Source organism: Megascapheus bottae, unplaced genomic scaffold (assembly GCF_031878675.1).
Source record: "Megascapheus bottae isolate mThoBot1 unplaced genomic scaffold, mThoBot2.hap1 HAP1_SCAFFOLD_58, whole genome shotgun sequence".
NCBI lineage: Eukaryota > Metazoa > Chordata > Mammalia > Rodentia > Geomyidae > Megascapheus > Megascapheus bottae.
In genome coordinates this window covers 361224-378550 of record NW_028327477.1, presented here as the reverse complement: position 1 = coordinate 378550, position 17327 = coordinate 361224, and the positions used below count along the sequence as shown (strand labels likewise).

General features: G+C 40.0%; 1 long non-coding RNA gene and 1 pseudogene across 1 annotated transcript in view; one reads left to right on the top strand and one right to left on the bottom strand.

The window, feature by feature from the left end:
- LOC150039781 (uncharacterized) overlaps nt 1–17327 on the top strand; it is a 46201-nt gene that overhangs the window by 728 nt on the left and 28146 nt on the right. The window lies entirely within an intron of this gene.
- LOC150039782 (large ribosomal subunit protein uL18 pseudogene) lies at nt 10866–11758 on the bottom strand (annotated as a pseudogene).

Genomic DNA, 17327 nt, shown 5'->3' with positions numbered 1-17327 from the left:
ATAGGGCACACACTGAGCCTATAAGCCACTGCACATTCCATTAGAGTCAGTGCTGAGGCCCCTGAATGAGGCCTGAGACACCTGTTGCCGGCTCTGCCATACTTTGATGGACATTTTGCTTAGGTTTTAGTCCATGAGTAAATTAATGACTGATGCTTCTGTCTACAATAGGCACTGAATGCTGGCTATGCTTGACTTGGGATCGTGGTCCTTTTGGGAAATGTCCATAAGTATCCTTATAAGAGAGGGATAAGAAACTGTGACACGTGTCTGGGTATAATCATGTTTGTTAGTTTATCCCCAGTGAAACAGAGTCAAGAAGACAGATATATATGGAGATTTATAGATTATGGAGGCTGAGAAGTCCAAAGATCTAGTTTCTGCTAACTGGAAACCCAGGAAAACAAATGAAATACTTTTAGTCTGAGGCTGAAGGCTTAAGAATCAAGTGTTGATGGCCAGAGTACATGGATGTCTTAAGCAGAGCAAATGAACCTTCCCTTCTTCCATCAGTTTGTTCTATTCAGATTTGCAACAGGGTGGACAAAGACCCCTCAGATTCCTGAGTGCAGATATTCTTTACCTAATCAACCAACTCAGATGCTACGGTATTCTGGAAACCCTCTCAGATACAAAGGATGTTTTGCCACCTACCTGGGCATCCTTTAATCCAATCAAAATGGTACATGAAATTAGCCATCACATTATGAGGATCAGTGACTGTCTTAATGAGCAGAGCATCCACAACAACAGGAAGCAGACAGAAATAATAACGGTGGACAGGCCTCTTTCTGTCTATGGCTCTTTAGGAGAGAGAAGCCTGACATAATCATGAACATCTGGCACATGGGTTTATCTCACTTCAGTGTACATGAATGTCCAATAGGAATGCAGATGAATGTGCAATCAAAATTTGGTCCAGGCATACAATGGAATACTATTCAGCAATAACAGTGAGCGCACAACTGTTCTATGGAACAAAATGGACAAGTCTCAAGGTAATTATTCTTAGTGAAGAAAGTCAGACACAGAAAATGTCAATCAAGCTGCGGTAACAGAAGCAAATATTTTGTTGCCCGAGGATCTATAGGGTTAAGCGAAGGAGTCCTGAAAGGAATTATGAAAGGAAGAGAAGAAACTGAGGGATGTTGAAATGTTGAATGGATTCATAATCTCAATAGTGGCAAAGGCTTTCTGGAAGTAGACATTTGTAAAATATTAGCAAATTGTGTACATTGGAACTGTATAATTTATGATGCAATAATAACTCAACTTCATGCCAAGTGTCAGTGACTCATGACTGTCATTCTAGATACTGAGGAGGGTGAGATCTGAAGATTGTGTTTGAAAGCCAGCCTGCACAGGAAAAGTCCATGAGACTCTTATCTTGAATTAACCATTGAAAAGATGGACGTGTAAGTGTGGCTCAGGTGGTGGAGCACCACCCTTGAGCAAGGGTAGGAAAGAAGGGATGAGCCCAGCCCCAAATTCCAGCCCCAGGGCCAGTGAAAAACAAAAACAAAAGCATCCAACTTGAGAGAGAATTTCCCTGGCTTCTAGTCCTTCTATCCAAATAATACTATCCTACTTTTTCTTCCATTCTTTAGCTACCTTCATAAACTATTTCTTTCTCTTTTTTTGCCAGTCCTGGGCTTGGGCTCAGGGCCTGAGCACTGTCCTTGGACTTTCTCAAGGCTAGAACTCTTGAGCCACAGCACCACTCCTGGCTTTTTGCTATATATGTGGTACTGAGGAGTCAAATCTGGGTCTTTGTGCATGCTAGGCAAGCATTTTACCACTAGGCCAAACTCCTGGCCCTTCAAAAACTCATTTTAAGTGCTAGATTCACCTCTGCATTCTAATGACTGGAGTATAAATATTTGTTAGATGGTAATGGTGAAGGCATAAGCTTTCGTATTGGATATAGTTGTGCCAGTATAAACAGCTCTGCTTCCCATACAGGTACTGAGGCTCAGTACTCAAGTCTTTTGTTTATTTATAAAGTAAGGATCATTTGTGTCTCAGGACCATTGTGGGGGATTGAGCATGGAAATGTCAGTAGTCAACTTGGCAAATTTCCAACCCATCAGCTCTCTTTGCTGCTCTATTCTGCCTTAACTGGAGGTTCATAACCATCAGGTCCTCAGACAAAGCTTGAGGACAAAGCCCAGGACCAGTGCATGAGAGAGAGAGAGAGAGAGAGAGAGAGAGAGAGAGAGAGAGAGAGAGAGAGAGAGAGAGAGAGAGAGAGAGAGAGAGAGAACAGAGAGAGAGACAGAGAGAGAGACAGAGAGAGAGAGAGAGACAGACAAAGAGAGAGACAGAGAGACAGAGAAAGAGAGAGACAGAGCGAGAGAGACAGAGAGAGACAGAGACAGAGAGAGACAGAGACAGAGAGACGGAGAGGGAGAGGGAGGGAGGGAGAGAGGAAGGATGGGAGCTGATGCCAAGAAAATGTCCTTGAGGAACAAGAAGCAGGTATTTGGCAGTCACTGAACCTTCCAGTGCCATGGTTTTAGAATCAGGAGAAATAAATTAAAAATATTTTTATTACCTTTAAAGTAGTTGTACACAGAAGTTACTATCAACAAAGGAGTTTATGAATACAATGCCTCTTGGCTTTGTTACTTATAGACCACCCAACTTTATAGTATTGCTGTTATAACACCCTGAGAAGACTAAGATCTTCAACCTTGAATGACCCCATACCTTCCTGGGAGGTGGGTCATGCTTCTATTAGTGGCTACTGACAAAGAAATCACCTTGCCTGGTATCCAGTCTTGAAAACAAGCTGGGTTCTGGGTAACATGAATATCTTTGGAAGCTGGGGATTGGTAAAGGACAGTGCAGAATGCCTTCTAAGGCTTGAGTTTTGATGAAACTGATGTTTGGTTCTTTCCTTCTAAGTCAGACATGTAGGGATGTTTCCTCATTTCTTCTGGTGAACTTTCAGGAAACCAGGGCATTCAATTCAATATGTTTTCCTATATCTGAGATCAATACATACGAACATACCCCAAATTATATAGGTACTCTATACCAATGAAGGGAAATGCAGGATAAATATGAGCCCCCAAGTTATTTATGGATATTCTAATAAGAAAATTTTCTGAGACTCAGGTAATTACTGGATAACTGTATTAAGGAATAAGGAAGGGAGGCCAAGTTGAGGGGAAAATACTATATGACTTAATCTTTCAGTTACTCTGTTTATGTGCCCTTATGTCTTAAAAACTCCCAGATATTCCTGAGAATTATATTGCTGAATAGAGGAACAGAGGGTTTTGTTGGAGATGGTTGAACCCTTTATTATTTCTTTTAATAATATATAAGACTTCTGGTTTCTCCATATTCTAGTCAATATTCAATATTTTTATCTAATTAAAAATAATCTTATTCATTTCAGTAGATATGTAATATCTAACAAAATCTTAGTGTGGTTTTAATTTTCATTTCCTTTAATGACTAATAAAAACTTGCAATGGTTATTGGCCATTCACATATATTCTGACACTAAATATGAAAAACTTTAAAATAATTTAAAATAAATTTCCTATTATTAAAAACTATCTATATATCTGTATTGCTTTTATCTAAGCTGTTTATCAACCATACATCATGCAATATTTTTTCTCAGTGTGTCAGTTTCCTATTCTTTATTGGTGTTTTTCTTTTCTGATGAATAGGAACTTTAAATCCAACCTAGTATAATTTATTAAAAATTTCCTTCATAGTTAATTTTATTCTGGTTCTTGTCTAGGAAATCATTTCCATTTCTCATGCTGCAGAGATATTCTGTAAAGCTTTCTTCCTGAAACTATAGCTTTAGATTTTACATTCAGATTTTTGGTACAATTTAAAGTAATTTAGTATAAGGTGTGAGGTAGAGGTTAGGATTTATTTTCTTTCAATGGATATCCACTGTACCACAACCATGAGTTGGAAAGGGTTTCCTCTCTTTTCTGCAGTTATTTAATGCTTTTACTTAGACATTAATTGAGGGCATTGGTGTGTTCTGGAGCTCTACTTTGTTGCATTCCTGTATTTGCCTTTCATTTTGATCCCATACTGTTATTTTATAGCTTTTTATAGCTCTTGCTATTCAATGTCCAAAGTTTTCTAACTTTGTTCTTAATTTTCACATTAAAATACTTTTTTAGGCTATGATAGACATAGATGCATGGTGTGCAGATCCTCCTTAAAAAATGTATTGCTTAGCTGTAAGGAGGATGGCTAGTGGGTACCCTCCAGCTATTAGCTACTGTCCAGTCTACTTCAGCTTCTGAACTGGGGTCATGCTTTTCTCAAGACAGCCACAGTTAATAAATAAAGAAGGCAGAGGTAGCAGAGGTCACATTACTCTTGCTGAAGGCCTAAGCAAAGCAATTATACAATGGCATAGAAAGTTCTACTCAACATGAGCCTCCTCTTCTACATTTTTCCTCTGGTGTTTCCTACCATGCTAGAAGGGCTTTCACTCTTTGACACTTCTACCTGACTGTTCTAGCTTGATCTGCCTTCCTCTTTTTTTCCTCCCACAAGAGTTATTACCCAATACATCTTTGAATTTCCACCTCTAGCTCAGCGAGTCTCTGTGTTCTCACTGGCTTTGTCCTTAAGGAGCAAGCAGTTACAGCAGGGATTTGTGACTGGGTCCACAGGGACCCACTGGGTCCACTGGGTGATTAGGGTGGCACCTGTACAGATTAACACTTGGGGTGTCCCAGCTGTTAAAGTGAAATGCAGCAACTGTTCTGGGATAGGACTATTCACAGATCAGCACTCTAATTCAGGCCTTGGAATATGCAGACGCCATCATCAGAATCAGGATAATGAAACTGAATATTGGTGACTAAATTTCTTGGACATCCTACCAACAGATAATGCAAAGCTGAGAGGAATTAACAAGGAATGGAATATTAACAGTTAGAAAATATAGTCCTTTTGGTAGTTTACAATACAGTGTCATCTCATGAAATGAGCAATATACTACATTATTGCTCTTCTCTTTTGTTGTCCTCTTGTTAATCTCATGTTGCTACTGTATCTGACTTTGTTACCTACCATATTATATATACATGTATTTGTTTATTTGAAATAGGGAAGGGAAGGGGGAAACAAGATGATTGGGTGGGGGTGGAAGAGGAAAATGGGGACAAAAACATGAGAAGGGGTTTCAATGTGTGAGAAGTAGCTGGTGTGAGAAGTAACTATAACTCCTCTATACATTACAATTTAAAAAATGAAAATAATAAAGAACATATATAAGATATAACAGAGCACCCTCATTTCAAAGGTGGTTGAGGGATCAATGGGAGTGGATCATTTTTAATTCCAACATCAAAGTCTCAATTTAAAGTCTCTGACCCATAACAAGGGCTAATATGTGTGGATGCTACTGAAAGATTGGATTCCTCATATTCTATTCATTATCTTTAAGTAGTTGAATAAAGGGGATTTAATTCAACATGCCAGCTAAAGCATCCTGTTCAGTGTTACCCCTTTCATTATTTTCCCCCAGCTATCCTAATCTTACTCATTATCCTGGTTACATTTTACCTGTGTATATAGAGCATTGTATTGTGACTGTAAGGATTCATCATATTTCTATAAATATCCCAGTGTCTCCCATTGATAGCGTCCACCTCCCAACCCAATGTGGGATGTGATGTAGGGATCTTTCCTTACAAGGGAAAGTTATTTGCAGGAACAGATCCCAAAGCACCTACACTTAAGGAATTATATGAACTTGGTGGAAATACCCATGGGACTAATTTCTGCTTGTGCTTAGTGAAAGGGACTACAGTAAAAAAAAATAGCAAGCAATTTAACCTCTTGGGAGTGAAAATGGGAATTGGGGCAAATTCCTGTAAAGAGAACTCTTAAAAGTCTTGGGAACATAAAGTATCCTGTAGCAGAAGCTGTTGACAATGCCTAAATTTCTGTGTCAGATGGTTCAGAGAAGGGTTAAAGGGATCCAGAAAGTGGACATACTTGAATGTCTTTGAAGGTGAAAGACCACCAACGCATTATGTTCTGTGAGGCCTTCAGGGAACTCATGTGCTAAAGGCACCAGGGATGTGCTAGTGAAAGGAACCTAGCATCACTCAGTGCTCCAAACACAGCTGTCCTATTCCAGTCAGGGGTGGCTTTCACAGAGCCCAGCCCCAAATAGCCATAGGGATTATCTCATTTCCTCTCCTCATAAAGCAGCAGAGCCTAGGAGGTGGTGATTAGCTATGAGAGCAGGTGTGGGGGCTGAGAGAGAGCTATAATTCACATTATAGTTGGCAAGATCTCACCTGCAGAAATCTGTGCACATGGCACCTCTTTGCCAAAACAGTTTGATAGGCTAGGAGGACCGCTGCTTTGACTGTATAGTCATGTCAAAAATTGAGAAAGCAGGAGATGAATGGTAGTTGTCACACTGAAGAACCCACAACTTTTCTTTTCAGGATCTGGAGTAGTTTTCATATCTGAGATCTCACCATTGAAGCACTGAAAGTGGAGCTGTAGCTCAAATGGTAGAGCGGCAGCCTCCAGCTAAAGAATTAGAAGACATAACCCAGGCCCTGAGTTCAAGCTTCACTACTGGCACTCAAACCCAAACCCTCCAAAACCCCCAAACACACACACACAAAACATTGTAAAAGCAACTTTATTCATTCTGTGCATTTCCAAAAGTCTATCATTTGGATAATGAGAATAAAATAATATTTCAAAGAATCAATTTTAAAAGTACTCTAAGGAGATAAAATATGATAACTTCCTAATCAATTTGATCCAAATAAGGAGAAAAAAACAATAAACTTAGACATGGAAAAGGGAATATTGCAATAAATATTTATACAATATCCAGGGGATTCTGAGGGAATAATTTCAAAACTTGTAATTAAATATACTTGAAAACCTAGAAGAACTTCATAAAGATGCACTTGATCTACCAAAATTAGAAGCTAGGGAATATAAACCACTTACAAAGATCCATAATAGAAGGGTTACATGATATTTGCCAGATAGATGGCGCATTAATTAATCCTTCTATTAATTACAATAAAAATATATGAAAAAAGATCCATAATAAACAGTGTGTTTGAAGTAGTCATAAGGAGTCTTTTAACAAAGAAAAGCCAAGATCAGATAGATCCATAGCTGAAGCTCAGCAGACCTTTAAAGTGGAACTAATACTAGTATTCATAAAATAGACAGGGATAAAGTTTCTAAATGAACCTTATAAATCTACTATACTCTCCTTCCAAAACTGGATAAGAATGCAACAACATACAAAAGTTCTGCAGTTTAATGCAGTCCCACTTATCCAGGCTTCCTGATTTGTTGTGATTCTTGGTCCTTATTAAGAAAGTTTCAACCTGTGCCAAGGAGGTCTAGTGTATCTCCTATTCCTTCTTGTAAAGTTTTCAGTGTGTCAGCTTTTACCTCCAGGTCTTTGATCCATTTGGAGTTAATTCTATTGCAGGGTGACAAAGAAGGATCCAACTTTAGTTTTCTGCAGGTGCTTAACCAGTTCTGCCAGCACCACTTGTTGAAGAGGCTGTCTTTCTTCCATTCTATTTCTTTGGCTCCCTTGTCAAAGATTAGGTGGCCATAGGTCCGTGGTTTAATATCTGGGTCCTCAGTTCTATTTCATTGGACTTTAGGCCTGTTCTTGTGCCAGTACCAAGATGTTTTGATGATTATAGCTCTGTAATAGAGTCTAAAGTTTGGAATTGAAATTCCTCCTGTGCTGTTCTTTCTGCTAAGAAGTGTTTTGCTATACGGGGTCTTTTATTATTCCATATGAAATTTTGGATTGCCTCTTCTATTTCTTTAAAGAATGACATTAGGATATTGATGGGTATTGCGTTGAATTTGTAGATAGCCCTTGGCAAGATTGTCGTTTTCGCGATTTTGATTCTTCCAATCCAGGAGCATGGGAGGTTTTTCCATTTCCTTAGTTCTGCTTTAATTTCCTTTTTCAGGGTTTTAAAGTTTTCATCAAAAAGGTCATTTACATTCTTGTTAAGGTAATTCCTAAGTACTTTATTTTCTTTGAAGCTATTGCAAAAGGAGTTGCTTTCCTGATTGTTGCCTCATTCCTCTCATTGTTGGCGTAGAGGAAGGCGATTGATTTTTTTAAGGTTAATTTTATACCCTGCTAACCTTCCAAAGTTTTGAACCAGCTCAAGGAGCTTGGGAGTGGAGTCTATAGGATTCTTTAAATAGAGAATCATGTCATCTGCAAAGAGGGAAAGGACATAGCTAGTAAATTAATTAGGAAGCCTACAGAATGGAAGAAGATCTTCACCGACCACACAATGGATAAAGGCCTCTTACCTAAAATATATCAACAGCTCAAAAACTAATCTCCAAAGAAACAACCATCCCATTAAAAGATGGGCCAAAGACTTAAAGAGAGTCTTCTCTGAAGAAGAAACAAAAATGGCCTATAGACACATGAAGACATGCTGAACATCTCTGGTCATAAAAGAAATACAAACCAAAACAACTCTAAGATTCTACCTCATTCCAGTTAGAATGGCCAGGATCAAGAAAACTAATAACAACAGATGTTGGAGGGGATGTGGCCAGGAAGGAGCACTACTACACTGCTGGTAGGAGTGCAAACTTGTTCAACTACTATGGAAAGCAGTATGACTAAATATAGAGCTCTCCTATGACCCAGCAATTCCACTACTAGGCATTTACCCAATTGTCCAGAAACAAGGTCAGACTAAATACACTAGCACAATGATGTTTCATTGTAGCACTATTTACCATAGCAAAGATATGGAACCAACCTAGATGTCCCTCAGTTGATGAGTAGATCAACAAGATGTGGTATTTGTACACAATGGAATTCTATGCTGCTGTCAGAAAGAATGACATCACCCCATTTGTTAGGGAATGGAAAGACTTAGAAAAAAATCATATTAAGTGAAGTAAGCCAGACTCAAAGGAACTTAGGTTCAATGGTTTCCCTCATTTGTCATAATCAGTAGAAACCTTGGGCTCTCCTAGCAGAGATTTGAATAGAGCAAAACCTAGATACATAAGGCCATATAGTAGGACACTAAATGAAAGGACCCCTAGGATATAGAAACAAAAGTCATATAATGAGTGATTGTTGTCCTTCACATACTATGTTATCTCTCATCTCTTTTGCTATCCCTTGATTATCTCATATTGTTACAGTATCTTACTTTGTTATCTGATATGTTGGATGTATTTGTATTTGGTTATTTGAAATTGGATAGGGAAGGGGGGGAAAACAAGATGAGGGGTGGGGGTGGGGGGATGGAAATGGGGACCAAGACATGAGAAAGGGTATCAATGTATGTGAATTAATGTACCTTCTATCTGGCAAATATAATGTAACCCTTCTATTAATTACAATAAAATATATGGAAAAAAAGAATGCAACAACAACAGAGAGGGGGAAAGGGAGGGGGGGAGAGGGAGAGGAAGAGAGAAAGGGAGAGGGAGAAGGAGAGGGGCAGGGAGAGGGAGAGGGAGAGCGAGAAGGAGAGGGAGAGCAAGAAGGAGAGAGAATAACCTATTTGATGAACACTGATGAAATTTTCTCAGTAAAATTCAAACTGAATTTATCATGTAAAGATCAAACACCATGATCAAATTGGTTTTCTTTCACAGATGCATGCATTCTTTAACATATGTAAATCAATGAACATAATTCAGCACTTAAGTAGAATCAAGGACAAAAATCTTTTGATAATCTCAATCAATAATCTCAGATGCAGGAAAAGCTTTTGACAAAATGCAACTTTTATGACAAAATATTTGAATTAATTATATAGAAGACAAATTTAACTAATAGGTTTGTTCAGCTAAAATTTCCCTAATTAAAATCAAGCATTTTAGTGAAAACTCCTATTTGTTTGATAAATGTATGTATATTCATGACACCACTAATAAAAAATCAAGGTATAGAACATTTCTGTTGCCTGGGACAACAATTATCTTATCCCTATACCCCATCTCCTGAGAATCACTTGATTTTTGTCTTTGTACTGTTGACTTCAGAATGTCACAATTGGAATCAAACAATATGCAATCTTTTGAGGCAGGCTTTTTAAAAATCATTTTGTACAATGCATGAGCAATTCAGCTATGGTGTATTTATTACTATTTTAAAATTATGATTGGGATGTTTTCTTTCATGGCAAAGTGAAACACATTTCATGTATTTGCCTGCTGAAGGACTTTATATGTTGCCTTTGTGATTATGAATTAAGCCACTGTAATATTTATTACCAGTTTTTCTGTGAACATGCTTTTATTTCTCTTAGATAAATACCTAGGAGTTCAATTGCAAGGTGGTATATAAAAGACATGTTTCGCCTCAGGAGAAATACTTAAAACATTTTCCAGAGTGGCTATTCCATTTCTGAATTCTCAATAGCAGTACATGTGTGCTCTAGTGGCTTTATATTTTTCTGCATATGGTGCTCTCAATTGTTTATTTGACAGTCCTGGGGCTTGAACTCAGGGCCTGAGAACTGTCCTTGGGCTTTCTCAAGACTAGAGTGCATGCTAGGTAAGCACTCTAATCCTAGGCCAAACTCCCCGCCAGATGTATTTTTTTCCTATATTCATTTCCATCTGTTTTTCATCTTTGGTGAGGTGTTCAGATCTTTCATCCATGTTGAGAATGGAGATTTATTTTGTTTACTGTTGAATTTTAAGAATATTTTATGTAATTATATAGGTACAAAATGTATTTTAAAAATATTTCCACATGTGTTTTGCAGGTATTGTTTTCCTGGTCTTAGCTTGCCTTTTAATTCGTAACAGTTTTTTTTTTTGCTTGTCAATAAGTTTATTGTCTTTTTGAAAAAAATCTTCATAGAAAATCACTTGGTTTAACTTTCAGCAGCCCACTCCTGAGCTCTGAGGAAGCTTGCCTTCTTCTGAGCTACCCCATCTTTCTTCTGAGCAAGGGACATCTTGGGATGGTTCCACCTCTTCTTCTTCACTTCTCTCTTGGGCTTCTTCACATAGACTGGGTTCTCTCTTATAGCAGCATGAGCCTTCTTGTACATCTCCTCCATCATGTCTGGAGTTACATTGTTCTTTATGTACTGGGAGAACTGCTTCTTGTACGAATCTTCATCCTCTTCCATTAGGTAACACATATAATCTGCAACATTCTGATCCATGATGTGCTTCCGATGTACTTCTGCATTGAACTCCTTGCTCTCAGAATCATAGCCAGGGACAAGCCTCCATCCACAGCTCCCTTCAGGGCACCAAAGACTTTATTGCCAGGGGTAGTTCTGGCAAGGCCTGCATCCAAATAGCAGGTGAAGGCACCAGGTTTTCCAGCAATGCTCTCCACGTTGTATTCATCACAAGTCACCTCCACTTGGCCTTCGTAGATCCTGTCCATCCCAAACCTATTGAGAAGCCTGCGGGCCAGCAGCAGGCCAGTGCAATAAGTAGCCACATAATTGGTGAGGCCTACTTTCACACCGTACTTGGGTAGTTAGTGCACATATGCTGCACACACGATCATGTCTCCTATGCGTGCGTAAGCAATCTGACAAATAGTATCTCTGTTGGTTACACGACCTCTCATCCTGTATTTTGGTGTGTTGTACTTATTTTTGTCTTGGATCACCAAGCGTTTCCGAGCATAGTAGTCAGTTTTGCCCTCTCGACGTCTTCTAAATTTCACTTGGTATCTCTTAAAGTAGGCCTTATTCTTGACAACTTTAACAAACCCCATCCTGCAGATTAGAGATCCCCAGTTTTTTTTTTTGGTAAAGTAAAATTGCTTAAAATTTGATGACAGGAGTTGTATTAGAAATTGAATCAGGGCCTGGATCTTGTTAGGCAAGTATTTGAACATGAGCCACATTCCACACTCTGAATTGCTCAATTTTAATTAATTTGACTTATCTTTTTTTTTCATGGATAATGGTTTTGGTGGCCTACCAAAAACTCAAGGCCAGATCAAAAGTCACCTAAGGGTTGGTTGGGGTTGAGATGACAGGGGGAGGAAGGATGGAAGAAGTAATATTGATCGGATGCTTGATGTTTGTAAACTGATTTTCTGAATTGGAATGTCTCATTTCAGCTACTTAAAGTAAGAAAACAAATAAAATAAATTTAAAAGATTAAGTCACCTAGATTTCTTCCTAATTTATCTCCTGGAATCTTTATAGTTTTCTATTATACATTTAGGGCTGTGGTCCATTCTGAGTAACTTTCTGTAAAAAAGTTTATCATCTAAATTTATAAAAAATATTTTTTGTCTTTCTGTATCCAATGTTTCTACCATCATTTGTTAAAGATCAGCATGTGTGTGCTTTTGTTCGTATATGTTTGTGTGTGTGTGTGTGTGTGTGTGTGTGTGTGTGTGTGTGTGTGTGTCACATACCACACATATATACATGTGTTTCAGGTCTGCTTGGTCTATTAATCTGTTTGTTATTCTCGTGATAGCATATTGTCTCTCTTTCCTTTTTGGTGCCAATATTCAGGTTTCTTGATTTCTACCTATAGTATATATTATTGCTTTTCTTCAGCTTGCTTTACAGTTGTATTATTTTTGTCCTCTAATCTTTTAACATGAAATCTTGACTTACTGATATTAGTTCTTTTTAAAAATATTTTTACCTAATAATATAAATTTCCCCATAAGTACTGTTCTTGCTGCTTACACACATTTTGACATGTCATATATTTTTGTATTTGTTTAGTTCTAAATCCTTTAGATTTCTCTTAGGGTTTCTCCTGAAAACATGAGTTATTTAGAAGTTTAATGGTGAATTGCCATATACTTGGGATATTCCAACTACTTTCTATTATTGAATTCTTGTTTAATTCCATTACGATCTCAAAGCATATTTCATGTGATTTCTAATATTGTCTATTTGTTGCTTTAGTCTTATAGTTATGAATGTGGTTAGTCTTGGGGATTGTTCCATTTTAAATGTAAGAAGAATGTGTGTTTGACTGCTATTGTATACAGCATTCTGTGTCAATTACATCCAGCAGAACAACAGTCTTACTGATTTTATATCTACTGGTGTATTAATTAATGGTAGAGGTATGTATGTTGAAGTCTATGACTGTAACTCTAGATTGAATTATTTCTCCATGGAGTTCTAACATTTGTCATATGCATTTTGGCCTGGGGTTTATTTCTTGACTTACCAATGCTGTCTTGATAGGTAATTTACAATAAGTCTCAAAATCAGATAGTATTATTAACTGATTTTATCCTTTTTAAAAAAATAATTGACCTGTTATAGCCTGTTGTGATGGTTCTGTTTCTCATTTTGGAATCAAATTGCTGTTTGACCTCCTTGCCTACCACCAAAAAAACTCATGCTGGGATTTTAAAATTGGTTTCATTAATATATATATATGGAAAGATGTATGAATCTGTGGTCTTTCTTGTATAGAGGCTGTGTGCTATGTGGTTGGAGGCCTGGCTTGGTTGGTAGAGCGCTAGCCAATGCGTGAAAGCAGTAGCTACCGTGTGCAAGTCATGATCTCAGACCAAAAAAAAAATCCCACTCTGTGGTAATCTGTTGGGGCCTAGCCTCCATCTCTGAGGCCTGATTCTGGCTCAGCTGCAATTAAAGGGCTTTGTCCAGGCATTTGGTCTTTTGCATACCTCTCTTAAGGCTGTGTATGTGACTCGATTGAACCCCCCGCAGTTTCGCGGGTCTCGCAGCAGCTCAAGTCTCGCGCGCTTTCCTGCACCTGTCCTGCCCACTACCTGAAAGCCCACCCAGACCCTTAGTGGTAGCACAGGGGCCCTCTTCCTATTGGCTAGCTTCCCAGTGCCCACCTTCTCCTACCCTAACAGTATATAACTAATTGTCTGACGCAATAAATAAGGAGAGCATCAGAGAGCATCAGAGATCAGCAGAGATCAGCAGAGAGATCTGATGCGCTTTCATGGTTAACACTGCTTCTGACTCAGCGTGGTTTTTTCTTCCCCGGTGATTGGGGGAGGGCTGGGTCTTGGACACTTACCATCTCGCTCGGCTCCCGGGGGACTACAGGCTGGCCCTGTGTGTCCCTCCCCGTTCCTGTGTTGCTGCCCCAGAGAGGAGCAACAGCTGGTGCCCCGTGTGAGGAAACTGCCGCCCGTGTGAGGGCTCCACGTGCTCGAGAAACTCACCGCCGACGAGCTAATCGGACTGCGGGTAAGTGTACTCCCATCAAATATGGGAAAGAACCTTTCTAAGAATGACCCTTCCCTCGACTCTCTTAAGGTCTTCCTTAAAAGTCGAGGGTTAGAGATTTTAGTTACACAGACATGTAAAGTTTGGGATACTTTAGTTAAAATCGCCCTGTGGCTGCCAACTAGCAACTTGGTAGACTGGAATACTTGGGACAAAATTGAGCATCTAATCAGAAAAGCCCAGATTAATCAAGGGGAGATTCCTCCACGAGGCGTTTCTAGTTTTTCTCCTCAACTTTTCAACCTGAGAGCTGAGTCCCCTGGGGACACAGTTAACAAAGAGAGGCTAGATGCCTCCCTTACTCCCTGCGGAGATGCTAATCTCTCATTGTCTACTGAAAGGCCAAGTTCCCCTCAGGGAGATGAGAAGGAGCCACCCTTTACCCCTCCCCCATCAAACCCAGGCCATGAGGCCTCTGTAGTCTCACAGGAGGGCCTGGGCTGCTCAGGTAGTTTCCCAACCCCCACAGCGCCAGGGCTCCATCCACCCTCAGTAGTCTCACAGGAGGGTCTGGGCCTGCCAGGGCTCCATTCACCAGACAGGCATGGTGCTTCTGAGGCCCACAAGATATTGCAGCCTTTGAGTGGAAGTGTGTCAGAAAGGCCGGAGAGCGTGACCCCAACAGACAGTGTCACTAGTGAGGCACCATTTGAACCTGGCCCGGAGTCCTGCCAGCTATTCCTGGTTAATATTGACCCGGGTGGTAACCGCCCTGCAACTGGGTATCCCTGGGAGCCTGGCGACCTTAAGGAACTCAAAAAAGCCGTCTTAGAAGTTGGCCCTAATGCTCCTTGGACGGAAGCCATCCTCCAAGGCCTTGCTCATCAACCATATACTGCAGCCGATTGGATGGCTCTAGCCAAAGCAGTTCTTCCAGGCCCGCTTTTCATTAAGTGGTGTGCCCTGTATAAAGAAGAATGCCACCAACAGGCAGAGAGGAATCAACACGTGCAACCTGTAATCCCCATTACTTTGGGGATGCTTGCAGGGACCTGTGATCAGTACTCAACGGGGATCCAGCAGGCCGCCATCCCCCCTCCCTATCAGGATCAGATTAGAGCTTTGGGCCTAGCGGCCTGGAGAAAACTGGAGGAGGGTCCCTCTGAGTCTCTGATAGCAGGAATCAACCAAAGACCAGGAGAGGACCTGTCTACTTTTGTTGATAGAGTTGAGAAAAGCATAAAAAGGAAGTCTTTAAGCCCTTGGAATTCCCCAGTATTTGTGATTAAAAAGCCTAATGGCAAGTGGAGACTACTTCAAGATTTGAGAAAAATAAATGAGAGGATGGAACTTTTTGGGACCCCCCAAAGGGGGATGCCCTGGATACCTGCCATTCCTAATGACCAATATCTCATAGTCATAGACATCAAAGACTGTTTTTTCTCTATTCCTCTCCACCCGGAAGATACTGAGAAGTTTGCCTTCTCCCTTCCTTCATTAAATTATAAGGGCCCTGATTTACGTTTTGAATGGACAGTTCTACCTCAAGGTATGGCCAATAATCCTCCTATATGTCAGGACTATATGTCTAGAGTCTTATCCCCTCTTAACGAGGAGACAGGCTCACTTTTCTATGTATATATGGATGATATCATTATAGGAAGCCCGGACACTCAGCATTTAGATTGTCTTTTTAATAAATGTCTCCAACTGTTAAAAGTTAATGGCTTCCAGATTGCCCCAGAAAAAATCCAAAAGATACCCCCCTTTAAAATCCTGGGATCTGTCCTAACACTGGATGTTGTGTCTCCTTTAAAACCCCAATTAGCTATCCAAGATACTTACACCCTGCCCCAACTTCAAAAACTTCTTGGTGAAATTAATTGGATGAGACCATGGATCTCCATAACCACTGCAACCCTCACACCTCTTTTTGATCTCTTAAAGGGTCTTGATCTGACCTCCATAGTAACATTGTCAGCTGATCATAAAGAGGTTCTAAATAAAATTCAATTAGCTATCAATAAAGCAGCCTTAAAGAGGTATGATCCTGCTATGCCCCTAACACTCTATGTCCTATCAGGACAGACCCTCTTTACTGCCCTTTTAGGCCAGGAAAGGGAACCTCTTCACTGGATTCACCTGTCAGTCGGAGGAACACCTAGAGTTTACTCCATGACTGACCAGATGGCAGATTGCATTGTCAAAGGACGAGACTTATCCACTCGTCTTTTTGGGAGTGAACCCCATTTTCTTATTGTCCCTTTTAGGATTAATGATTTCTCTTGGCTACAAAGAAATAATGCTAGACTTGCAATAGCCATGGAAGGCTTTCCAGGTAAAGTGGATTGTCATTATGGTCCCCATAAATGGATGCGCACCTTTAGTCAGCTGGAGTGGCGACCTCCAAAACTTTTTCTAGGTGAAGCTGATCCCTCCTTCCCCACCGTATTCACGGATGGAGGCAAGAAGGGGGCTTCTGTTGTTATTTTCCCCCCAGGTAAAGGCAATTCTTCTCCTGCAGTGACCCTGTCTCATGAAATACAGGGCTCAGCGCAGTTTAAGGAACTTTATGCTGTGGTCTTAGCTCTATATGAGTTTACTGGTCCTCTTAACCTATTCTCAGATAGCCTGTATGTGGTCAATTTGTTACCTAACCTCATGGAAGCTCATATTAAACTTGATAGTAACCCCATCACTCCTTTGATGATTCAAGCTAGAAATTTGCTCAAACAAAGGATTGCGCCTATGTTTATTCAACATCTGAGGGGACATCAAAGCCTTCCAAGTATTTTGACCAAAGGCAATGCCCTCGCTGACCAGTTAGCCTCTAATCCTGAATGTTACACTTTACAGGAGGCTATCTCTTTCCATAGGCTCACGCATGCCAACTGGAGGGGACTACACCACCGATTTCCCCAAGTTGCTATTAAAGACCTAAAAAAGATTATTAGAACCTGCAAATCATGTCACCCTTTCTTACAGGTTCCACCGCTCCAAATGGGTGGTGTCAACCCTCGAGGCCTTAGGCCTAATAATCTGTGGCAAACGGATGTTACACATTTTCCCTTTTTTGGAAAACTTAAATACATTTTTTTTAACAATAGACACCTTTTCCCATGCCTGTTGGGCTACAGCCCATTCCGGGGAGAGAGCTAAACATGC